Source organism: Triturus cristatus, chromosome 7, assembly GCF_964204655.1.
Source record: "Triturus cristatus chromosome 7, aTriCri1.1, whole genome shotgun sequence".
NCBI lineage: Eukaryota > Metazoa > Chordata > Amphibia > Caudata > Salamandridae > Triturus > Triturus cristatus.
This window is the reverse complement of record NC_140590.1, coordinates 261312532-261318635: the sequence shown is the minus strand read 5'-3', so window position 1 is coordinate 261318635 and position 6104 is coordinate 261312532.

The window sequence follows — 6104 nt, the reverse complement described above, 5'->3', positions numbered from 1 at the left end:
ATGACCTGCCGGGTTGGAATTATCACCAGTTTTAAGGTGAGCTGGTATACTCACACCTGCCATCCATATTAGTGTTGATATTTTGATTCTCCATGTTTATTCGCACATGGATATCTGATTCTGATTAGAGGACCTATCCTTGTTATTTATCTCATGTCTAAGCTTCTACGTGGCTCGCAACAGGTAGACTGTTGCATATTCTCAATATTGATTTTATGGCAAACACGGGCACCATTGCACTTCACTTGCGTATGCTCCACATTGGACTTGGCTAATACATTTCAATCCTGAATTTACTTAAGATTCAGTACTTTTAGATAAACTTCTCACTCATCACTCACCGGGCTTTCCTTTCATTAACTCTCACTACTAGAGCCTCCTCATGCTGTAATCACAAGGGCTCTTTTGGTTTACGCTTGATCTTCCTCTAAAATTCCTTTTTCTAAAATTTCTTTTGGATCCATTTGGAACTTGGGTGCTTCCCTCCATGGCCAGTTATACTTCTGGCACACCTTTGAATCTAATGACTTCTTAAAAGGTGTATTTTCTCTATTGTACAGCCCCTTTTTCAAGATAACATATGTATGACATAAGCTGTTTCCATGTTGTTTCCAGCCCTGAAGAAGTCGAGGGTTTCTACAACCCATTGAAGAAACACGTGTTGGCCGGCTTGCTCAGAAAATCAACATTAAAACTGAACATTACAAATAAGAACACCATCGTCTTCATTCATGATCCACAGAACCTGTGTTGTACTGTTCTTTACTTATATGTGTGTGCATAAGAAGTGCTGTATATAAGCAGTGGTGTGTCCCCAGAGGAGCTGGAGGACAGAACGGGGGAAGCTAGGAGGCATCAAATAGAGATTGAGAGGCTCAAGATGGAATCACAGAAGATGGTTCTAGACCATGAGCATGGGCTCAAGGAGCTGGAATTAAAGAGTAAATCCAGCACTAATGGTGGCAGCAATTCCTCAGTGCACTCAGACAGGATTGTGCACATTCCCAAGACTGTAGAAAAGGAATTTAAAAAGGATGATTACATACAAAGGTGGTTTTAGGGCTATGAGGCAGAGATACACATGAATGGGGTCCCTGAAAGCATTGGGGGGCAGGATTGTGGCCTCATTTCTCAAAAGAGGGGAGAGACACTTTGCTGGCTTTGGGTAAGGGGTACAACCTCACCTACACTGACATGAAGGAGGCCCTTCTCACTAAGTATGATCTCACTCCTGATAATTACCGGGAGCAGTTTAGGTCTAGTAAGAAAACTGATTCCAAGACATGGTTGGAATGTGTGGATTATTTCTACAGAGCATTGGATGGTTGGGTAAATGGCAGCAATGTGACAGATTTTCAGGGTCTGTACAATTTGATTGTGTGGGAGCCCTTGTGGAGGCTATGTTTTGCGGAGCTGCGCCAGCACTTAACTGATAATAAGCTGACTGACCCCAGAAAGCTTGCAATGGAGGCGGACCTCCGGGTGAGTGCCAGGGTCCACAGGAAGGTGTTTGGGGGAAAGTCCTCCAAAGGTGGACAGGGTCCCCAGCAGAAGAGTGGGAGGGGCAAGGGTAAAGCACAAGAGTTCTCTAAAGGGCCCCACACTAATACCCCGGGTAAAGGTTCCCATCCCCCATGAGATAGGAAACAAGGGGTCTCTTCAGGAAAGACTGCAGAGACTGGCCCCCACAAGTGAGCCAAAGGGCACAGCCACCCAACGGTGGGCAGACTAAGGTGTTTGCTAGTATAGCACTTGGGGAGGAGGGGTGCCCACAGGAGGGTGGGGATCCAGCAGCAATTACCTTTGTCTCACTAGGGGACAGTGAGATGGTCCCAGGAAACCAGGTGCCTGTTAACACTAAAAAATACAGCTCCTGGGTGACCGTCAATGGGAGGAGGGTAGAGGCTCTCAGAGATACTGGAGCCAGTGTCGCCTCAGTTTGGTGTCACCTGGTATCTGAGTAGAAAATAGTCCCCGGGGCATTTCACCAAGTATTGGCTGTGGGCAACACAGAGTGCCAGTGTATGGTGACGCAGGTTCCCTTTGAGTGGGGGGGTCTCAGGTCCCTTGAGGGTGGTTGTGAGCCCTTGCAAGCCTGTAGATTGTCTGCTAGGTAATGACCTCGAGCAGTCCTTGTGGAATGTTGAGCTCAAGTCTCACTTGAAGATGCTTGGGTTGCCAAAGTGGGGCATGCATGACCACTCAGTTAATGGCAGCCGGAAAGGGGTGATCAGAAGGACATGGAGCCTGAAACAGTGGCCCAGGTTCCTGCCAAGAGAAAGGGTAGGGGTGCGGGATATCCGTCCCTGAGGTTCCCACGGTCTGGGAGGAGGCTGACCTTGAGGGGAATGCCCCGGTACTGACAGGGGAGCAGGTAGCTGAACTGGGAGACTTATCTGAGCTGACCCATTGGCAGCAAGAAGGTGGTCCAACCAGGGAAAACTTCTTCATGGACCAGAAGGAATGCAATTCTCTAGAGGGTTTGCGGCATCTGGTTATCAATCTGGCTCACACTGGATTTACAGGAAGAATGGTCTCCTATACAGCGGGCCTAAGGTCGCTGAGCCTGAGTCAGCCCATGTGCTGGTGGTACCCCAGCGTTTCAGGACCTTCCTACTGGGTCCTGCTCACAACGTGCCTTTGGCAGGACATTTGGGGCAGGGCAAGACCTTTGACAGGATTGTCACCCACTTTTTTTGGCCCCAAATGCGAAGGCAGTCAGATGCACATTGTAGGTCTTGCCAGACTTGCCAGGCAAGTGGTAAGAGTGGATGAAAGTGCAAGGGTCCTCTTCAACCTTTTCCAGTTGTATGAACCCCTTTTGAAAGGGTTGGGCTGGATATTGTGGGGCCACTGGATCCCAAGACAGCCATAGGCAACAGGTACATCCTGGTCTTGGTGGACCATGCCACCCGGTACACGGAGGCTATCCCTCTCAGAACAACGACGGCACCAGTGGTGGGCCGGGTGTTAATGTAGATCTTTTTGCATTTGAGCTTCCTCAGAGAGGTGGTAGCTGACCGTGGAACCAGTTTCATATCCAAGTATATGACAACCCTGTGGGAGGAGTGTGGTGTAACCTACAAATTCACCACTCTTACCACCCACAAGGTAATGGTTTGGTGGAGAGATTCAAACAAACCTTAAAGGGCATGATCCATGGTCTAACAGAACCCATTAGGCATAAGTGGGAAATCCTCTTACGATGCCTTCTCTTTGCATACAGGGAGGTACCACAGAAGTCCTTAGGATTCAGTCCCTTTGAGCTTCTGTATGGGCATACTGTGAGAGGACCTCTCAGTACGGTCAAGGAAGACTTGGAGACATTTCCCAGGAAAACTCCCCAGGATGTATTTAGCTACATGCTTGTCTTAAGGAACCAAACTTCCAGCTTCAGGAAACTCGCTCAGGCGAACCTGGAAGCAAGCCAGGAGGAGATGAAATGCTGGTACGACCAGAATGCCACTCTGATAGAAAGTGTGGGCCAGAAAGTGTGGGTCATGGCCCCAGTTGAATCTTGTGCCTTTGCAAGACAAATTTACTAGGTCTTTTGAGGTGGTGGAGTGCAAAAGTAATGTCACCTACCGGGTGAATTTACAGACTGCCAGGAACCCTTTGAGGGTCCTAAATGTGAACCGCCTCAAGCCTCACTTTGAGAGGTCTATTGTAGGCATGCTCTTGGCGACAGATGATGTAGTAGAAGAGGAGAGTTAACCTCTCCCTGATCTCCTGTCTACCAAGGAACACGATGGGTCAGTGGAAGGTGTGATCCTCTCCCCTACACTGACCCCAGAGCAGCAGAGTGACTGTCACCAATTGTTGTGTCAGTTTGCCTCGCCAAGAGCAAGACAGAGGTGGGAGCCTTTTTATGTCTCACTGGCTACTATAGGAGATTTGTCAAGGGCAATGGCACCAGGTAATTCGTAGTGCACACTGACGCTTCAGAGCATAGTATGGGAGCGGTGATCTCGCAACTTAATGAAGAGTGCCTAGATCAGCTCGTAGTCTTCCTTAGCTGAAGACTACTCCCCAGGGAGCTTTTGCTGTAGTCTGGGCACTGAAGAAGCTGAGACCCTACCTGTTTGGGACTCACTTCCGAGTTCAGACAGACCACAGGCCCCTCAGATGGTTGATGCAAATGAGCGGTGAGAACCCAAAACTGTTGAGGTTGTCCATCTCCCTACAGGAATTGGAATTTACGGTGGAACACCGCCCTGGCACAGAACCCATGTTGCCATGTTGCACAGCCTCCACAAAAAGCCTATGAGTGGTGCTTGATTTGCACCAGTGGTTTCCAGTGCTTAGCACCGGCACTTACATGTCAGCATCGGCTCTTATGACAGTCTACCTAAATAGGGATGAGCACAATAACAATTGTTTATTAATTGAATACACATTAACAATGACTAACAACTGCCACTCAAGCTATACTTATAGCTTTGGGGACCTGATTGCTGGCAGTGGCAATGGATGTCGCAAGCTGCAGTGGCCTCCTGACGAGGGCCCTGGCACTTATTTTTTTACAAATTAAGCACTACCTATGACATGACCAGCATGTTTTATGCGTTCATTTTGTTTTCTGACCTGAATTAGATTGGTAATCAAAAATAAAAATAAAAAGTAGGCCAGTTGGAAGAAAGCAACACAGAAGGGGGGGAGCAACACAGTGGGTGCAAGTGGGAGGAATCAACACAGAGGTCACAGGTGAAGTAAAACAGAGGACGTGGGAGATGGTATAGAAGACGGAGAGTGTGGGTGAGGGGAAGGGGAAGGGACATGGAGGGTGCCAGTGGATCTGGAGCAAACAGATAAGAGAGAGCGCAATGTGGAACTAGGGAATAGAACCACATGGGTGATAAAGCAAAGTATAAGCGCACATGGGCAGAAAAGAAAAAAAATGCCAGGACTGGAGTAATACTTGAGGGCGGAGTGCAAGGAGTATCCAAGGGAGACTGCTGGAATTGGAAAACACATGCTCTCTAGTCCAGTGCTTAAGTAAAAAGAAAAAAATAGCACCTGAAAAGAGAGCAGTAGAAGGACACAAGGAATGCGGAAGGAAAGCCCTCACATGTTCACGAATGAGAAGCAAGCAAAGGAGAGTGGTAATGGAGCCAACCAATGGTAATCAGTAGGCGGGCTCTAAGCCCTCTGTAAGCTAGCAAAATGTCTTGCAAGCAATAGCGCATGCGCTGCCTTAGGCAAGACATATAATTTGCAGTTTATTGGGACTTGTGAGCCCGTCAATGACAGAGGAAGAAAGTTATGCGAAGACAGTGAGAGAACAAGAGTGATGAAATAAAGAGACATGGTGTCTGAGAGAGTGTCCATGAAGATGTAGCATTCTTGCAGTATGCTGGAGACAGATTTGGGGAAAACATAAACCAACAAAATAAATCACATATATGAAAATAAACTCTGAATGCTGAGACTCAAGGATGCAGCTTCTAACAAGGAACATGCAAGGTAGGGTGGATAGGAGGCAGGAACCCATATTATGTTTAATCAGTAAAGATCTGAGAGCAGCATAACCTAAGCGATAACTCTGCTGCTTTGGGGCAAACCCTGTAAGATGCCTGTCATCTAAAGGATAGCTCTTATGTTCAAAGATGTCTTTTCAATACTTGGAAGTGGAGGGAGAGTCTGTCTGTTTGAGGCCTGAGCCTATAAGTTCGATGTCACTAGTGAAATCCCTGCTTTGTGATGTTTGGACATGTATGTTCTGCATCCTCCAAATAAGCTCTACTGTGTAAGGTCAGTCCTTGCTGGCCTTTTCACTTGACCGATTACTTTTCTGTCGAGGTTGTAGACAGTGACCCAATATCTCTGATACTGTTTTTAGGAAGACTGTTTGAACTGTCCTACTCACCTGGTGCCGTATTATAGAAAGTGCCCTGGGGGTGCAACGGGCATGTGTGCCAGCTTTGTGCGCTCCCGGGGCATTTGGTATAATAAAAGGTGGCCGTAGATGCTTCTGTAACACTGATAGCGCTAGTGCACACATAACGCCAGAACTATCTCAAGGGGGCATTCCCTCATTTCTATATGGGCGTGGCCCCATGCAAATGAGGGACTCTATTTACCTCTGCACCCGTAAAGTATTATGG